This window comes from Macrotis lagotis, chromosome 5 (assembly GCF_037893015.1).
Source record: "Macrotis lagotis isolate mMagLag1 chromosome 5, bilby.v1.9.chrom.fasta, whole genome shotgun sequence".
Taxonomy (NCBI): Eukaryota; Metazoa; Chordata; class Mammalia; order Peramelemorphia; family Peramelidae; genus Macrotis; species Macrotis lagotis.
Window position 1 is genome coordinate 20,899,598 of NC_133662.1, and position 20,037 is coordinate 20,919,634.

The 20,037-nt window shown below is 41.3% G+C and overlaps 1 pseudogene; it reads right to left on the reverse strand.

Moving 5' to 3' along the window:
* Nucleotides 1-15,526: 15,526 nt before the first annotated feature.
* Nucleotides 15,527-19,994, reverse strand: LOC141489221 (chronophin pseudogene; annotated as a pseudogene).
* Nucleotides 19,995-20,037: the final 43 nt, after the last annotated feature.

Sequence of the window (20,037 nt, forward strand, 5' to 3'; positions counted from 1 at the left end):
CACAACATTCCTTGGTGTTTTCATTTTAGGATCTTTTTCTGGTGGGGATCGATGTACTCTTTCAATAACTACTTTGTCCTCCGATTCCATGATATCAGGGCAGTTTCCCATCACTAGATCCTGTAATATTAAGTCCAGGCTTTTTTTCTCTTCAATGTTTTCAGGAAGTCCTATAATTTTCAGGTTGCCCCTCCTCGATCTATTCTCGAGGTCAGTGGTTTTGTTGATGAGGTATTGTACATTTGCTTCTATTTTTTCCTATTTTTTGAATTTGTTTAACTGACTCTTGCTGTCTCATGGAGTCATTAGTTTCTGTAGACTCCATTCTTTTTTGGGGGAGGAATTTTCTTCATTAACCTTTTGCAATTCCTTTTCCAATTGGTCAATTTTACTTTTGAAAGAGCTTTCCATTTGACCAGTTGAAGTTTTGAGAGAAATATTTTCTTTTTTGCATTTGCCTAATTGAGGATCTGACAGAATTATTCTCATTTTGTATTTGTCCATTGGTTGATGTGAGAGAGTTGTTCTCATTTTGTATTGGTCCAATTGTACTTTCTAAGGTTTTGTTTTCTTGTTGCAAGGTATTGTCTCTCCCAAATTTTTAAGTTCCTTCCTTATTTCTTCAAGGAAGTCTTTCTGTGCTGGATACCAGATTGTATTCTCCTCAGAGGTTCCAGGTCTCTCCAGGAATTTTTCTATGGATCTACCTTTCTGCTGACCCTTCTTCATTATGCTAAGACCTTGAGTTGGGGGGGGGGGGGGCTGGTTCACCTGGGCTTGGGATTGCTAAAGGGTTTACTGAGTGCAGTTTCTCTGACTGGCCAGTAGGAGGTGCTGGTTGATTTCTCTGGAGTGTCTGTGACCGTGGTTGAGAGGCCTTCTCCCTTTGCTTGAAGGGAGGAGTTGGAGCTATTGAATTCTTTTGCCTTCAATTAATGGTGGGCTTTACCCTAGCCTGAGGTCATTCCTCAGCTGGGCTGGTTCTTCTGCTCACACACCTGGGCCTGAGGCAGAAGTAATTTGCATTTGTTTGTTTGGGAAGAGGCCTCTGTCCAATGGAGGTGTGGACTCAGAGTTTCTCAAACCAGAGGAGCCCAGGGATGGTGTCCTCAGCTCTCCTGCACCAGAACTCTCCCCCCAGCCTGGTCCCCAAGCTCCAGGGGGACAGCACCAACAGCAGCGCCTCTGTTTCCCTGCAGACCCAAGCCCCTTTCATCCATCCCCACTGCTGATCCAGCAGGTCCAGCTCTCTGGCCCTCAGACTCCCAGTTCCAATTCAGCTGTTAATCTGGCTGATCTGGGGCTGATCCTCTCTCTGAGCCCAGACTCACCCGCCTGAATTTGGCCAAAGCTGCTATAGGAGACAAATCCTGAGGTAGATGTTCTTTCTCCTGGCTTTTCTTTCTGGGTTTTGTGGGTCAGATTTCTTTTAAGAGGTTTTTTTCATGTGATAGATGGGGAAGAAATCAGGAAACTTTAGAACAGTGCCTGTCTTCTCTCCACCATCTTGGCCGGAAGTCGATAAAAGGTCTTAATTGAACAAAGACATAGGATAAAAATAAATGAATGGGAAAATCAAAAAATCTCTTCAAGAAAATTAGAGATATCAAGGGAAAATTTCAAGCAAAAATGGGTATGATAAAAGATGAGAATGGAAGGGACTTAATAGAAGCCAAAGGGATTAAGAAGAGCTAGCAAGCTTAACCCTACTAGATCTTAAATTATATTATGAAGCATCAGTCATCAAAACTGTCTGGTATTGGCTAAGAAATAGAGTGGTGGACCAGCAGAATAGACTAGGTGCAATAGCAGGATATGATTATAGTAATCTAATATTTGATAAACCCAAAGAGTCCAGCTATTGGGATAAAAACACTCTCTTCAATAAAAATTGTTGGGAAAATTGGAAGTTAGTATGGAAGAAACTTGGACTAAACAACACCTCATACCCTGTATAAAGATAGTATCAAAATGGATACAGGATTTAGACATAAAAAACAATAATAGGGGGCGGAGCCAAGATGGTGACAAGAAAGGATCCTGTCTTAGGCGCTCACTCATAAAACTCATAAGCTAAGGACTCTAACTAAATTTTCCAGAGACAGAACCCACAGAGGGACCCAGAGAGGCAGTTCTCCTACTCAAGGTAACCTGGAAAAGAGCAGAAAAGCTCTGTTCCCTGGGATTGGAGGGGCGGCCCGCCAGAGGGGTGGCCCCCCAGAGTGAAAGAACTTCAGCCTCCCAGGGGCAGTCCCAGGGCACTGGGAGCCATGGCTCACAGCAGTGGAAGAGTTACCTGATCTACGCCCCAGGGAGCACCAGGCACAAATTGGGGAAACAGAGGGGAACCTCTGCCAGAGCAACCATGTGAAGCCCAGCCCTCAGTGGCCACAGCAGTCCAGGTCCAGGAAACAGAAGCAGTCAGAGTCAGTAAGCAGGAGCCCCCAGGGCATGAGCCCATTGAACCTAGGAAGGGGAATGAACAGAGAGAGACTGCAGAGTTCTGCCTCTGGAACAGGACTCTGGGTCTCTGACCACATTCAGATCCTGATCGCAGTCTAGGCCCCCCCATAGAACAGCAGGGACCCCCTCCACCTTAGCCCCGTGGCAGAGGGGGGTAAAATTGGTCATTCACAGACCAGAAAGGAGGACAGAGCCTCACACACCGAGACCCTTGTGGGAGTGTCCCAAAAGCTCAGGAAGCACCCCCAAAACAGGCTCAGGCTGGGAAAATGAGCAAGCAGAGAAAAAAGATGAACACCATTGAGAAATATTTTGCATATGAGCCCAAGGATCAAAACACTCAGTCTGAAGATGAGGAAGCACAAGCTCCTGCATCTAAAGACTCCAAGAAAAACAGAAATTGGCCTCAGGCTATGACAGAGCTCAAAAAAGACTTTGAAAATCAAATGAGGGAGTTGGAAGAAAAACTGGGAAAAGAAATGAGAGAGATGCAGGAAAAACATGAAAATGAAGTCAGCAGCTTAGTCAAGGAAATCCAAAAAAATGCTGAAGAAAATAGCATGCTAAAAACCAGCTTGGGGGGGGGGGCTAGGTGGCATAGTGGATAAAGCCCTGGCCTTGGAGTCAGGAGTACCTGGGTTCAAATCTGGTCTCAGACACTTAATAATTACCTAGCTGTGTGGCCTTGGGCAAGCCGCTTAACCCCATTTGCCTTGCAAAAACCTAAAAAAAAGCTTAGGTCAAATGGATAAAACAGTTCAAAAAGTTGTTGAGAAGAATGCTTTAAAAAGCAAAATTGGGCAGATGGAAAAAGAGATAAGAAAACTCTCTGAGGAGAACAAATCCTTCAGACAAAGATTAGAATCCAGGGAGATTGATGAATTTACCAGAAATCAGGAATCAATACTTCAAAACCAAAAAAAATGAAAAAATTAGAAGAAAATGTGAAATATCTCATTGAAAAAACAACTGATATGGAAAACAGACTTAGGAAAGATAATTTAAAAATTATTGGAATACCTGAAAGTCATAATCAGGAAAAGAGCCTTGACATCATTTTCAAAGAATTACTACAGGAAAATTGCCCTGATATTCTAGAAGCAGAGGACAAAATAGAAATGGAGAGAATCCATTGATCTCCCCAAGAAAGAGATCCAAAGAAAACAACCCCTAGGAATATTATAGCCAAATTCCAGAACTCCCAAGTCAAAGAGAAAATATTACAATCAGCCAGAAGGACACAGTTCAAATATCATGGAGCTGCAGTCAGAGTCACACAGGACTTAGCAGCAACTACATTGGAAGCTTGTAGGGCTTGGAATATAATATACCGGAAGGCAAAAGAGTTTAGAATGCAACCGAGAATCAACTAGCCAGCAAGGCTGAATGTCCTCTTCCAGGGAAAAAGATGGACTTTCAATGAACCAGAGGAATTTCAAATGTTCCTGTTGGAATGGCCAGAGCTGAACAGAAGGTTTGATCTTCAGATACAGAACTCAGGTGAAGCATGGAGATTGGAGGAGAGGGGGAAAATATGAGGGACTTGATGATGATGAACTGCATGTATTCCTGCATAGAAAAATGACACTAATAATACTCATATGAACCCTCTCAGTTAATAGAGCAGGTAGAAGGTGCCTTTATAGTTGAAGCACAGGAGAAAGCTGAATTTGAAGATAAAATATGATGTAAAAATGGAGTCAATAGAAAAAAGGGAAATGTAATGGGAGAAAGCAAAAGGAGAGGGGGGGAAATGCCAAGATATTTCATATAATGAGATTTTTCTTTATTACAATGAGCTATTACAGTGATATGGAAGAGGAGAAGGCAAGGGGAAATGAGGGAATCTTTGCTCTCATCAGAGATGGCTAGGCAAGGAAACAGCATATATACTCAATGGGGTATAGACATCTGGAGTAAGAAGGAGAGGGAGGACAGTGGGAAGGGGAGTGATGTGAGTGATGGAGGAGAGGATGGACCATGGTGGGGAGAGTGGTCAGATATAACACGTTTTCTTTTTTACTTCTTGCAAGTGGCTGGGATTGGAAGGCCTGTCCGGGACCATAGGGCCAGGTGGATGCTGGGCCTAAGGGGTGGTATTGGGGGGCTTGGGGCCTCTTGGTCCTAGGACTAGTGATCTGTCTGCTGCACCACTCAGCTACCCTACAGCAGAGTCAGAGTGAAAGGAGAGAGAAAATATAGTACATGGTAGTGGAGAAATATGAAAGGAGGGAGTTGCTATCAGCAATGTCAATGGTGGAAAAATATGGAAGTAACTTTTGTGATGGACTTATCATAAAGAATGTGATCCACCCGCGACAGAGTTGGTGTTGGAACAAATACTCAAGCACATTTTTTATTATTATTATTTTTGGGGGGTTCAGGGCAGATGGGGCTGGGTGGCCTGCCTGGGGCCACATAGCAGGGAGATCATTGGGTGTCTGAGGCCAGATTTGGGCCCGGGTGCTCCTGGCTCAAGGGCCAATGCTCTGTCCTCCACCCAGCCACCCCTACTATTATTACTATTTTATTTTATTTTGGGTCTTTTTTTTCTTTTTTGGTTTTTGCAGGGCAATGGGGTTCGGGTGGCTTGCATGTCACACAGCTGGGTGATTGTTGGGTGTATGGGGCCAGATGTGGGCTCAGGTGCTCATGGCTCCAGGGCTGGTGTTCCGTCCATTTCGCCACCGTCCATACCTACAATTATTACCATTATTTTTTTATTTTAATTTTTTTCTCTCCCCTTTACTTTATTGCTCAAGCAAGTGTATATTTATGGGGGGGAGGGGGTATTTTGTTTACTCTTAAACAATAATATTTTATTAATGTAAAAAAACATTATTTGTACAAAATGAGAATATTAAAAAACAAACAAAAAAAATAATATAAGCAAACTAAGAGATCAAGGAATAGTTTGCCTGTCAGATCTATGGAAAGGGAAGCAGTTTATGACCAAGGAAGAGGTGGAGAACATCATTAAAAACAAACTAGACAATTTTGATTATATTAAATTAAAAAGGTTTCGCCCAGACAAAACCACTATAACCAAGATCAAAAGAAATATAGTAAATTGGAAAACAATTTTTACAACTAGTATTTCTGACAAAGGACTCATTTCTAAAATATACAGAGAACTGAGTCAAATTTTTAAACAAACAAGCCATTCCCTAACTAAGGAAATGCAAAGGCAATTTACAGATGAGGAAATCAAAACAATCCATAATCATATGAAAAATTTCTCTAAATCACTACTTATTAGAGAAATGCAAATTAAAGCATCTCTGAGGTACCACCTCACACCCCTCAGACTGGCCAATACTACCAGAAAGGACAATGATCAATATTAGAAGGGATGTGGGAAATCTGGGACACTATTACATTGTTGGTGGAGCTGTGAACTCATCCAACCTTTCTGGAGAGAGATTTGGAATTACGCCCAAAGGGCAACAAAAAAGGGCATACCCTTTGACCCAGCAATGCCACTACTGGGTCAATACCCTGAAGAGATTATGAAAAAGGGTAAAAACATCACTTGTACAAAAATTTTCATGGCAGCCCTGTTTGTGGTGGCAAAGAATTGTAAATTAGGTGAATATCCTTCAATTGGGGAATGGCTTAGCAAACTGGTATATGTATGTGTTGGACGACTATTGTTCTATTAGAAACCAGGAGGGATGGGAATTCAGGGAAGCCTGGAAGGATTTGCATGAACTACTGCTGAGTGAGATGAGCAGAACCAGAAAATCATTGTACACCCTAACAGCCACATGGGGGTGATGATCAACCTTGATGGACTTGCTCATTTCATCAGTGCAACAATCAGTCACAATTTTGGACTACCTGCAATGTAGAATACTATCTGTATCCAGAGAAAGAATTGTGGAGTTTGAACAAAGACCAAAAACTATTACCTTTAATTTTAAACATTTTTTTAAAAAACCAATACCTTATGTAATTTTGCTATCTCTTATACTTTATTTATCTTCCTTAAGTATATGATTTCTCTCTCATCACATTCAACTTAGATAAATGTATACCATGGAAATAATGTAAAGACTAACAGGCTGCCTTTTGTGGGGTAGTGGGGGAGGGAAGCATGATTTGGGGAAAATTGTAAAATTCAAAATAAATAAAATCTTTCTTTTATAAAAAAAAAGATCTGGCAAGTTTACATAGAAAGAAAGAAAGAAAATTACATCACCAATAACCACCATGGAGTGGTTACTCATTTAGAGTCATATACTAGAGAATAAAGTCAAGTGGGCCTTAGGAAGCACTGCTAACAATAAGGTTAGTGGAAGTGATGGAATTCTAGTTTGAGCTATTTAAAACCCTAAAAGATAATATAGTTAAAGTGCTGCATTCAATATGCCAACAGATTTGGAACAACTCACCAGTGGCCACTGGATTGGAAAAGGCCAGTTTACATTCTAATTCTAAGGATGGGCCATTCCAAGGAATATTCAAATTGCTGAACAATTGTGCTCTTTCCACATGCCAGAAAGGTTATGCTTAAGATTCTGCAAGTTAAGCTTCAGAAATATGTGTACAGAGTAATAAGTTGATTCAATGAGTGAGGCCCCCTATTCTATTCCAATCAGTATTAATCAGTTTGATATATGATTCCACTGGGCTAGTGATTACAAGTTTCATATATTAGGCTTCAGAGCTATGAACTGCAGACCGTATAATCATAGAAGGTCCTCTACCCTTGTTTTTCCTTATGTTGGTGACCAAGCATACTGTGGCTAAAGTGACTCTACTACATGGAAAGTCACTCAGTTTATTTTTGTACTTCTGAACCATTCTCTCTTGTTCAACATTGACCTGGTCAGCAGAACACCTGGTCAGCAGAGATGCCCCATACTTCACCAAGTTATGATCCTGTTGACATATCATTTTTGTGAATTTAATGTATGCATCATTTGACAACTGATGGAATTGCTCTCTATTTTGTTTAATTATTCTGAATTGTCTAGATATCAACCCCTATAAAATTAGGAGGCCGGATTTGAACCCAGGTGCTCCTGGCTCAAGGGCCAATGCTCTGTCCACCACCCAGCCACCCCTACTATTATTACTATTTTATTTTATTTTGGGTCTTTTTTCTACTTTTTTTTGGTTTTTGCAAGGCAGTGGGGTTCGGGTGGCTTGCATATCACACAGTTGGGTGATTGTTGGGTGTACGGGGCCAGATGTGGGCTCAGGTGCTCGTGGCTCCAGGGCTGGTGCTCCGTCCATTGGGCCACCTGGCCATACCTACAATTATTATTATTATTTTTTTTAATTTTAATTTTTTTCTCTCCCCTTTACTTTATCACTGAAGCAAGTCTATATTTATGGGGGGAGGGGGTATTTCATTTACTCTTAAACAAGAATATTTTACTAATGTAAAAATAAAATGAATTGTACAAAATGAGAATAAATATTAAAGAAAAAAATAAATAAAAAAGAAAAAAATCATTTCCACCTACAGTTTAAAGTGAAAAATAAAACAAAATCCTAATTAAAAAAAAAAGAAGTCTAGATGAAGATGAAAGAGGACAATGTAAAAGTTGACTTGACACTTAACATCAAAAAAAAAAAAAGAACTAAGATCTTGGCTATTACCTCCTGGCAAATAGAGGGAGAAGAAATGGAAGCAGTGTCAGATTTTATAGTCTTCAACTCAAAGATCACTGCTTACAGTGACTGAAGTCATAAAATTTAAAGATGCTTGCTCTTTGGAAGGAAAGTTGTGGTAAATCCTTGATATTCTCTTCTTTCTAGGTTTTTATGACACTATTCTCTCTTGCTTCTCCTCCTATCTGACTGCTTCTCCTCAGTCTCTTCTGCTGGATCTGCTAGGCATAGGCATCTCACAGGACTCTGTCCTAGGTCTCTTCTCTTCTCTTCTCTCTCTCTATTTCACTTGGTGATTTTGTCACACCCAAAAGATTCAATTGTCATCTCTATGATGAGTCTCATACCTTATTATCCAGCCTTAACCACTTTGATGCTCTTCGGACTTATATCTCCAACTTGCCTATTGTATATCTTAGTCTCAACATATCCAAAATTGAATTCATTATCTTTTCCCCTGAACCCTCCTCTCTTTCTAACTTCCCTATTAAGGGTCCCATTATCCTTTGACATGTCACTAGCATGGTGTGGGTCCTCAGTACTTCATACCTGACTGCTGAAATGGTCTCCTGATTATCTCCCTACCACAAATATCTCCACAGTCCAGTCAATCCTCTTCCTAAGTTACAGTCCCCACTCTCTTACTCAGTCTGCAGTGATTCTATATCATTCTGAGTATCAAATACATAATCCTTTGCTTTCAAAGTTTTTCATAACCTGCATTCTCCCCTACTTTTCCAGTTCTTACCTCCCCTTCTTCCTTTGGTGGCCCCAGCCTCCTTGTTCCTTGAATGGACATTTTCTCTTGCTGTCCTCCTGGTCTGGAATGTGCACCTCACTGTCTGCCTTCAAGTCCCAGCTAAAACATTGCCCTGTATTTCCCCATGTATAAGATGCACCTTTTTTTGAAAATTTTAGGGTCTAAAACTGGGAGCATCTTATACAGTGGTCATAGGTTTTTTGTTTATTTATTTATATTTTGTTCAGGGTTTTTTTGTTTTGTTTTGTTTTGTTTTTTGCAAGGTACATGGGGTTAAGTGGCTTGCCCAAGGCAACACAGCTAGGCAATTATTGTCTGAGGTCGGATTTGAACTCAGGTACTCCTGACTCCAAGACCGGTGCTCTATCCACTGAGACACCTAGCTGCCCCTGTAGGCATTTTTTTTACTTAAATTTCCCGCTTTTCCCCTGCTCGTTGTCTTTGCACATATTGTTTCGTTTTTGTTACTTTTATATTATGTTTTGCCATGTTCTGCCTAGAAGTAGATCAGAAAAAATTTTCATACAGTGCTAAATTCAAGTTCAAAGTGAACCAGTTTGCAAAAGTGAATGGAAATCATTCTGCTAAACATCAGTGTGGTCCTGCTCCAACTGAGAAAACAATCCGAGACTCTCTAAGAGAAGAAACTGGACTGAAAATACCCCGGCAGAAGAGACAAGTCAGCAAAATGGCCTGAGTTAGGGAATTGAAGAGATGGATTGAAGAGCAAAGGACCATTGGAATTTCTGTGTCCACAAAGATGGTTCAGCAGGAGGTCAGAAGAACTGCTGATGAAAAAGTGACTGATTTCAAAGGAGGACATGCATGATTGGTGCTTTAGGTTCATGAAATGGAATGGACTAAGCATGTGTCCACGCACCAGATTTGCCCAAAAGATGCCTGAAATCCATGAGCAGAAAGTCCTTGAATTTCATGATGACTAAAACTTGAGTTCAATAACATTATGTAATATAATTTTTTTCAAATTTCAGGTCCCAAAATTAAGGTGCATCTTATACATAGAGAAATACGGTATTCTTTATTTAACTTGTTTGTATACTTATTTGCAGCTGACTCACCAATGAAAACAAACTCCTTGAGAACAGGGACATATTTTGTTTTAATCTTTCTTTTTATCCTTAGGTTTTAGCATAGTATCTGGTGCATGACTGAACTCCTTAGGATCTATACCTAGCATTAGGATATCTGGGTCAAATGAAATGGGCATTTTAGTCATTTAGCTTAATTCCAAATTTCCAGAGTGTTTGGACCAATTCCTACTCCACTGGCAATGCAAGTGTGCCTGTCTTTCCACAACCCCTCCAACATTGACTATTCTCATCTTTTTTCATGTTTGTCAACTTCAGAGTTTTTTTTTAATTTGAATTTCTCTCATTAGTGATCTAGAACATTTTTTTTAGTTATCTATAGTTTACAATCTTTTTGAGAACTGTTTGTTCATTTTATTTGACTCTGCACTCTTTAGAGAATGGTTCCTATATCTGCCTATTTGGAACTTAGGAACTCTTTAAAACTAGGGTTACACAAGGGATTTTTAAACCTGGTGCTGTTCAGGAAATCTAGAAACTCCAAAACTGGTGCTGACTAGGAAATTTTCCTTCTCTGCTGGAAGGCTAGATCCTGGGATCACACTATCTAGGGCCTTCAGAATCCATACCTTCCTCCTCACAGGAGGTTGCCAGTTTAGGAATTGTGCCCCAAAACTCCATTCTGAAACTGCAAACAAAAACAACCTTACACTGCCGTTTGCTTCCATACATCTACATCACTGCTCCAGTTGGGGGTGGAATTGTGACCCAAAGGATCGATCAGCTGGTCAATCGACAGACATTTTAAAGCACTTATTACATATCAAGCCAAGCTCGTACCCAGCTAAAAGCACTAAGGATACAAGGAGACAAGGAATTCACATTCTGATGGGAGAGAAAACATGCTCCAAGATAGATATTGAATGTGTACTGGGTGCTCTCCCTGAGCACAGCTGAGGGTAAGGGGATATCTCTGATGCCATTGGCACTTTAGTTGCCAACAAGTCCTAATCCCATTTGGCAACTTAACATCAATGAGTTTATAAAGGGATATTTATTTTGAAGATAGGGTGATTACAAAAGTACAAACATTTCTCAATATCTCCATGGTGCATGCTTCCCTTTCTCACCTGCCTTTAGAGTGTGGGCTTTACGTGAGCTCAATCCCTCATCTAGTTCTCTTCCAGCACAGCTGTCAGCGGGATCCTTGTCTCTGCAACCAAACTAAAACATCCAGCACGGCTGTCAGCAGGATCCTTGTCTCTGCAACCAAACTAAAACAGAGTCCTGAAGGTCACACTCAGAGTTATTCTTTGCTGTTGAGTTGCAAAACCTAGGCTTTGGGACAGGAAGATGTTTCCCTTGACTTTCCTAAACTCACAAGGAACAAGTCTCCAATCCCATCACCTGAAGTAGAAAAGAGCAAAGACCAAGTCTCATTTCATGAGAACAAACATATGGGACCCCCATTACAGATAATGTAAATGGAAGGTGGAGGGGTGGTTAGTGATGTGGTCAAACTGGCACTTCAGGAAAATCATTCTGACAGCTGAATCTGGGGGATGGATTGAAATGGAGAGACATGAGGCAGAAGACTTTAATTTGATAGAAATAGTCCAGATGAGTGGTGCCCAAGGGTGATGACTGCTCTAATGGAGGGGAGGCATAGATAAGAGATAACAAAAGTAAGAATGGCAAGATTTGCTCACAAATCCAATGCACATTTGCTTAGATGTGTGGGTGAGTGTAAGTAATTAGTTAAGGTTGTATGAGGATTATTTGGGAATTTTACAACTGTGGTTCTAAAAGCCTAGGTGAATGGAAGAATGGTGGTGTTTTTTTATTAATTTATTTTGAATGTTATAATTTTTTCCCTAATCTTGCTTCCCTCCCCCACCCCCCACAGAAGTCTTTACATTGTTTCCATGGTATACACTGATCTAAGTAGAATGTGATGAGAGAGAAATAATATCCTTAAGGAAGAAAAAGTATAAGAGATAGCAAAATTACATAATAAGATAATTTTTTTTTCTAAATTAAAGGTAATAGTCTTTGGTCTTTGTTCAAACTCCACAATTCTTTCTTTTTTATAGCAGAATTATATAATAAGACAACATTTTTTAAAAATTAAAGGTAATAGTCCTTGGTCTTTGTTCAAACTCCATAATTCTTTCTCAGGATACAGATGGCATTCTTAATCACAGATTGTGCCTGATTTTTTGCCCTGCTGGTATGACCAAGTCCATTAAGGTTGATTATCACTTCCATGTTGCAGTTAGGGTGTACAATGTTTTTCTGTTTCTGCTCATCTTGTTCAGCATCTGTTCATGCAAATCCTTCCAGGCTTCCTGGAATTCCCATCCCTCCTGGTTCCTAATAGAACAATAGTGTTCCATCACATACATATACCACAGTTTGTTAAGCCATTTCCCAATTGATGGACATTGAGGGAATGCATATTAAACCAACTTAAGAATTTACTTTCTACCCATCTTATTAGAAAAATTTTAGAGAAGTAAAAGTTATATTGCTGGATGGACTGAAAGATGACAGACACACTTCTTTTTTTTTAGGTTTTTGCAAGGCAAATGGGGTTAAGTGGCTTGCCCAAGGCCACACAGCTAGGCAATTACTAAGTGTCTGAGTCTGAGATCAGATTTGAACCCAGGTACTCCTGACTCCAGGGCCAGTGCTTTATCCACTGTGCCACCTAGCCACCCTGACACACTTCTGCTATCAACTGCTCCAACCATTTTGAGAAGCAATTTGGAACTATAAACCTAAAGTCATGGAATTATACATATCCTTTGACCCTGGCTATTACCACTACTAGAATATATCTCAAGGAGTTCAAAAACAGAGAGAAAAGACTTTTTTGAGTTTTACAATTTTCCCTCCAATCTTACTTCCCTCCCCCCACCCCACCCCCACAGAAAGCACTCTGGCAGTCTTTACTTTGTTTCCATGTTGTACCTTGATCCAAATTGGGTGTGATGAGAGAGAAATCATATCCTTAAAGAAGAGAAGTCTAAGAGGTAACAAGATCAAACAATAAGATATCTGCTTTTTCTAAATTAAAGGGAATAGTACTTGAACTTTGTTCAAACTCCACAGTTCCTTATCTGGATACAGATGGCACTCTCCTTTGCAGACAGCCCAAAATTGTCCCTGATTGTTGCACTGATGGAATGAGTGAGTCCTTCAAGGTTGATAATCACTCCCATGTTGCTGTTAGGGTGTACAGTGTACACCTAGGGTGTACGGTCCCATCCCTCCTGGTTTCTAATAGAACAATAGTATTCCATGACATACATATACCACAGTTTGCTAAGCCATTCCCCAATTGAAGGACATTTACTTGATTTCCAATTCTTTGCCACCACAAACAGGGCTGCTATAATTATTTTTGTACAAGTAATGTTTTTACCCTTTTTTCTTCATCTCTTCAGGATATAGACCCAGTAGTGGTATTGCTGGGTCAAAGGGTATGCACATTTTTGTTGCCCTTTGGGCGTAGCTCCAAATTTCTTTCCAGAAAGTTTGGATGAGTTCACAGCTCCACCAACAGTGTAATAGTGTCCCAGATTTCTCACAGTCCTTCTAACAATGATCATTATCCTTTCTGGTCATATTAGCCAGTCTGAGAGGTGTGAGGTGGTACCTCAGAGAAGTTTTAATTTGCATTTCTCTAATAATTAATGATTTAGAGCAATTTTTCATATGACAATGGATACCTCATCAACAACACCACTGACCTTGAGAATAGATCAAGGAGGGGCAACCTGAAAAATTATAGGACTTCCTGAAGACATTGAAGAGAAAAAAAAGCCTGGACTTAATATTACAGGATCTAGTGATGGAAAAATATCCATAATTCTTTCTCTGGATACAGATGGCATTTTCCATTGCAGATACCCCAAAATTGTGCCTGATGGAATGAGCAAGTCCATTAAGGCTGATATTCACCCCCATGTTGCTGTTAGGGTATACAATGTTCTTTTGGTTCTGCTCATCTCACCTCAGTTCATGCAAATCCTTCCAGGCTTCCCTGAATTCCCATCCTTCCTGGTTTCTAATAGAACAATAGTGTTCTATCACATACAAATAGAATGGTGGTATTTTTGACAATAATGGGAAAGTTGGGAATGGAAGAGGTTTGGGGGAAAATTCTTTTGTGGACATATTTAGTTTGAGATGCCTACAGAACATCCAATTCAAGATATCCAAAAGAAAGGGTAATATAGGACTGGAGATTATAATGGAGAGAAATGTGCATAAAATCTTCAGTGGTTGGGGGCAGCTAGGTGGCGCAGTGGATAGAGTACTGGTCTTGGAGTCAGGAGTACCTGAGTTCAAATCCGGTCTCAGACACTTAATAATTACCTAGCCGTGTGGCCTTGGGCAAGCCACTTAACCCCATTGCCTTAGAAAAATCTAAAAAAAAAAAAAACTTCAGTGGCTCCCTATTGCCTAGCCTGGCACCAACTTTAATCACATATTACTTTCTCTGTGTACTTTTATGTTCCAGTTTAACTGGACTACTCTATCTCCTGAACCTCCATATGTCTTTGCTTAGACTTTTTCCTATCCCTAGAATACTCTCTCCTTCTTCCTCTTTGCCTTTTAAATTCCTAAATATCCTGCAAACATCACTTCTCCGTGAAGCCTTCCCTGGTCCTCCGATTAAGATTAACTGTTTGTAGTGGTCTGAGTGTGGCAATAGTCTCTTTGTCCAAGGGTGACCCAATATCACTCTCCTAGTCCCTCACTAGAGTTGAGCCCACTTCTCTTTGTAAAGTTCATCTCTCATTTAGGGCAGCTGTATGGCATAGGGGTGGAAAATCGAGCCTTAAGTCAAGTGGACCTGAGTTCAAATCTAGTCTCAGAGGCTTATTAGCTGTGTATCCTTGGGCAGGTCACTTAACTCTGATTGCCTCACATCTAGGGTCATTTCCAGTCCTCTCTCTGGAGAAGAAAGTAAGGCTGGTCACTTAGCACAGCACTCCCTCACTCAAATCCAATGCACATGCTTGTCATAGTATCACTTCCTTCTTAGAGAACAAAGGACAACTATTACCACCTCTCATTCAATATTAACACAGAACACCCATTTTTCCGAGGACATATACATTATGAACCCTCTACCATGATTATCTTTGGTCCAAGAGAGAAACTGCCAAAGAACATTGTCCTTATTAATAAAATAATTGAACTTTTTAATGTCATATGCTCAAATCCCCATGGCCAGAAGTGCTCCCCCAATGTTAGCCAACTGTGACTAGCATCCCAATTCCACAAAATCAATGAGCAAAATAGCTTTTGTCAAAGGATATTTACTTAAAATATGTAAAAAGAACAGAAGTAAAAACATTTCCCACCAAAACCTTAAGTGCACGCTCCCTGCTCTACCATCTCATTCTCCAGGAGAGTGGCTTCATTTTTAATAGTTTCTGAATAGTATTGGTTCCACCAATGTGGCATAATTACTGTAAGAGATTTCATCTCAGGCCCTGCTGGGATGGGTTGGGATCCTGAAGCTCTTGATTCTTAAGACTCCATTCCAGACTCCCAGATTTTTGGACTTCAGGACTCAAAAGGTCACAACCTGCAGATTACTGTTCTTCACCTGCAAAATAATAACAGAAACTGAGGCAAAAAACTGAGACCATATCCAAGAAGTTGCCTGTTAGTCTTGGGGTTCCGAGACATCACTATTTCTCACCAGGTACTGTCAGGCAAGAAAAAGTCACCAGAAAATATGGGGGTCCAGCCTCTACGAGGTCCTTGGAACCTGACAGGAGGGATAGAGTCGGCGAAATGAGTTGAGTCAATACAGGGTTAAAGGCAGGAGCAGGTTGACTGTCAGCTACTTAGATTTTTATAGTCTCAGAATCATATCAAACAAGCAAACTAATCATTTCCTTGGTTACAAAAGTATACAATTTTCATCATTAATCATATAGTTCATATGGTTACAAGTTTGATCATGTAGTAGTTACAAATGTGATTATCAATCATGTAATTTTCTTGTCCCTGCTCAGACTGTGATGACCTCAACCTGCCTGTTGCCTAGTTTGTTGCTGCATAGTAAAGTTATTAAGCAGAACTTTCCTGATAATAATCTTTGATATGTTTAATGGGATGCTTTTATGTTTTTGTACTGCAAATGTAATGTTTTTCAATATTCCCTTGACAACCTAGTTATGTTTGTCCACCCATCCATTGACTCCTTCAATAACCAATTTTCCTTTCAGCCCTCGTTGGTAGATGCTATGGTTTCTATGACTTCTTATTCTTTCCCAATAAACTAAGGCTATTAGAGTTCACATATTGGTCACCTATACTAACTATTCTCTCACCATCTTTATCATATATTCCTGTGTATGATAAGAGGGGCAAAACTTAATTTCCCTGGAATTCTATTTGACCCATCTTGTATCTGTTTTCCCTGTATATATTCTAACATCTCCCTGGAACTCCCAGTGCTGTATTTTCCAAAGATTTCATAATGTTGAAGACTTTTGTATGTCTCAGGGAGAGGCAATCCTGTTAAATTTGGACAGAGTTCACAATCTGTTGTATTCAAGGAATTTCTCTGAAATCCTCCCTTTATAGTCATTCCACTATTAGGATAAGTAAGTTTTGTAATCAATAATAGACCTATAAATATGGGTATACATGGAATCCCTATATATACTGAAGAAGGAAATGTTGTTCCATCAGGCAGTATGGCCACCTTGAGTCTTCTTGCTGCAACTGTGTCAAACAGCTTAGAGACCCTGGCTCCCAACATTTCCCCCTTTTAGATTAATTTGATAGCAGAAAGTTCAACTTGGGCTGTTTGAATTAATCTTATTATAATCTTGAAGAAGACTGGAAGACAAAAAAGGAGGATTAACAGGGATAATATAACACCCAAAGATGCTATAATATACATTATTAAATTGCGAAAATTAAAGGACTTCAAGTTTGTTAAAAATTTGGAAGTTGGGGCGGCTAGGTGGCATTGTGGATAAAGCACTGGCCTTGGAGTCAGGAGTACCTGGGTTCAAATCCGGTCTCAGACACTTAATAATTACCTAGTTGTGTGGCCTTGGGCAAGCCACTTAACCCCATTTGCCTTGCAAAAAACTAAAAAAAAAATTTAGAAGTCACATCAGCAGGAGTCAGAAGAGCCGATGGAACAGAAGACAAGGCAGATATTTGGGAATGTAATTTTGATAAATCTAATGACAAATCAGAATGATTCCAGATACCAAGGACATGGTTCTTAACATTGTCCCAGGGAATAGCCGAAGCATTCCACAGCAGAGGGGTAACACAGATAGATTTCAGGGAAAAATGACACCCAGTGGACTGACAAACTTTCAAATCTTGTAACTGATCCCCTAAATATAGAACTGTCTCCTCTAAAGCATTGACCTTAGCTTCTAGCTTCCTATCAATAATTTCCTGTGACATTAGGGCTAGGGAAGCATTCTTGAAATCTGATCCACTGTGTGTGCTATATGCACTTCTTGAATAAGAGCAATGGAGGCTAAGGCAACAGAAGTTATAATAGCAATTAAGGCAGAAACTCCCAGTGCTGTATTTTCCAAAGATTTCATAATGTTGAAGCTTTTTGTATGTCTCAGGGAGAGGCAGTCCTGTTAAATTTGGACAGAGTTCACAATCTGTTTTATTCAAGGAAGTTCTCTGAAATCCTCCCTTTATAGTCATTCCACTATTAGGATGAGTAAGTTTTGCAATCAATAATAGACCTATAAATACGGGTATACATGGAATCCCTATAAATATTGAAGAAGGAAATGTTGTTCCATCAGGTGGTGTGGCCACCTTGAGTCTTCTTGCTGTGACTGTGTCATCAAACAGCTTAGAGACCCTGGCTCCCAAAAAGAAAATGAGAGGTCAACCCAAGGGAAGTAGCCAAGACAAGGGACCTTGTGCTGCTGGGCTGGTGCCTTTTGGCCCCAGAGTTAGCAGCCTGGACATGACAGAATGCTGTCCTCTAGACACTTTCATTATTCCTCCTCAGGGCATGAGTGTACAGATGAGCTTAGTGGCCACTTCCTGATACAGAAGGCTTATTACAGAGACAAAATTGTAAACTCTTTCCATTTTTGATGCCCTTAACATCATTTACCTCCCCCCAACACAACTCAGGTTCTAGCTTCTCCATGATTTTTAACTCCCTCTCTCCCAAACCAAACAGGAAAAGATCTGATATCACCATTTGTATCAATTGAAACTTGTGCTTTAACACTCTCCTAATTATATTTGAACTTTTCAGTACTTTAGAACCACATAACTTACAATGTCAGAGTCAGAGGAGATGTGGTTCAGGCCCTTGTTTTTATATTTCTTTTTTTTTCCCAGGACTTAATTTATTTGGTTCCAAATTCCTGGGAGGAAAGGATGGGGGAGTTGAGTTCACTTAAAGAAATCACAAAGACTCCTCCTGGTGCATCCTAATACCTTAATAAATTGGTAAATAAATACTGGGGCAAAGGGACAAGGACATCAACAGTCCCAGGAAAAGATTGAAGGTCCCACCATGTCCCATCATAAAACTTGAGGAACAGGGTCCTCTTTCCACTTAAAATCCAGGCAGGAGTCATATGACCCCTCAAATTGGCACTCAGGGTACCTTCTCATTGGTCCACTAAAACTTGGACTGTCAATGGATTCCAGCCTTCTGCCTGGTCCCTTAGGAAACAGGACTCAATGCACCATGCTGGTTGATGCTCCAGAATTTTGACCAGGCTGACTGGCTCAGTTGCCTCTAGAGCCCCAAGCTAGAGGGTGTGGGGGTGTGTATGACAGGGGGAAGCCCCTAAACCAGGCAGAACAGGGGGTTTGGAATTAATGTCACAGTGTTCCAAGAAAAGGTCCCTTAGGATCATAGATTCAGAACTGGAAGGAGCCTCAGAAGTCTTTTAGTCCAATAACCCCATTTTTACAGAGAAGGAAACTGAGGTACCCTTTACCCCCAGTCATTACTCCTGGGTCTAAAAAAGGTGGGTAGAAAGAAGTTAAGGCAGCATCGACCAAGTCAGAGCTGAAAGAAGGGGCAAGTGGGGGCTGATTGCAGGGGTGATGGGAAAGGGGGTGCTGCCATTAGGAAAATGACACCCACTAGAGTGAAGCAGGAGGTAATGCCCAACCTAAATGGGGAAGAGATAGCACATCCCTTGGGAAGTTGGGATGCAGGTCCTGCCTTACAGATGCCAGGAGAGAGAGAATGTGAGTGTGTGTGTGTGTGTGTGTGTGTGTGTGTGTGTGTGTGTGTGTGTGTGTGTGTGTTGTGTTATGGTGCAATTAGGGGAGGGAAACATTCAAACTGGAACAGGATTTAGAGACTGGGATCTTCTCATGACCACGGAGTCAAAGAGACTGGGGGAAGAAATGGGAATAAGATGACAGCCCATCCTCTTGGCTGCCCTGCATCTGGTCAGACTGCTTCAAACATCTAGCCCTGCTATCAAGTCTGCAATACTGTCCACATAGTAGTGGGGCACCAGGTCAAGCTGGCCTGCAGCCAAGTAGGCCTGATCCAGCTTGGAGACTCCAGTAAGGGTGAGCACGGTGGTCAGGCCACATTGGTGACCAAAGAGGATGTCCGTCTCCATGAGGTCACCCACCATCATCAGGGTGTGAGCTGGATCTGCCAAAGTGCTCTGTGATACACTCGAACATGTAGGTGCTGGGCTTGCCCACGACTAGGGCCTGATGCCGTGATGCCATCTCCACTGCTGCTGTCAGACTTCCTGTCCCTGGGGTGGTGCGGCCACCGCCCAGCGGGTGCCAGGGGTCCAGGTCGGTGGCCACCAGCATGCAGTCAGGGTCGCGTAGGTGGGTGCAGGCCTCGCTGAGGTTGGCGACGGTGAAGAGCTCGTCGTAGCCCACGAGCACGGCGCACAGGCCTGGGCTGGTCCCCCGCCAAGCTCAGGCCCACAGCTCACCACACAACCTGTTGCTGCCCAGCACAAAAGACAGCACCCAGTGGGCAGCAGCCTTGGTGCGCCCGGCACCATGCTCTCCCCATCGTAGTGGAGCAGCGCGCTCCGTGTGTGGCCCCGCAGCCACTCGCAGGCCGCCATCTGCCACCCCCAGCTCAGCCCCACCCAGGCAGCCCCCCTTGTT